Genomic DNA, 326 nt, shown 5'->3' with positions numbered 1-326 from the left:
CCCCCTCGCCGCGACCAAAGCCGGAGCCGGCCGGCAGCTGGCGGAATACACACTCCGTCCCCACCCCCTCTCTCCGGCGGAGTCAGCAGAGAGGAGGCTGAGGAGAGGACCTGCGCGCACGGTATCCTCCGCATTGTGCGAGCCTGCATGGGAACGGCGCGGGGGCGCGGCCGTGGGGCTCCCCCGAGCCTCCCGCCCTCTGCTCGCTCCCTCCCCGGCATTGCCTGTAGCCGCCGAGTTAAGGCATGAGGGATGCTTTTGTGCGCGACTGCGGGCGGAGCAGCTGGTAACGGCGGAGCTAGCGGGAGGGGGGGGGGGGGGGGGTG

The 326-nt window shown here is 72.1% G+C and overlaps 1 protein-coding gene across 1 annotated transcript in view; it reads left to right on the top strand.

Annotated features, from left to right (window-relative positions):
• The window catches only part of DCLK2 (doublecortin like kinase 2), a 95,054-nt gene that overhangs the window by 858 nt on the left and 93,870 nt on the right, over positions 1 to 326 (top strand). The gene's annotated exons all lie outside the window — the stretch shown is intronic.

The sequence above is a fragment of the Aptenodytes forsteri genome, unplaced genomic scaffold (assembly GCF_000699145.1).
Source record: "Aptenodytes forsteri isolate BGI_AS27 unplaced genomic scaffold, ASM69914v1 Scaffold227, whole genome shotgun sequence".
Classification (NCBI taxonomy): domain Eukaryota; kingdom Metazoa; phylum Chordata; class Aves; order Sphenisciformes; family Spheniscidae; genus Aptenodytes; species Aptenodytes forsteri.
This window is presented reverse-complemented; position numbering and strand designations above follow the sequence as displayed.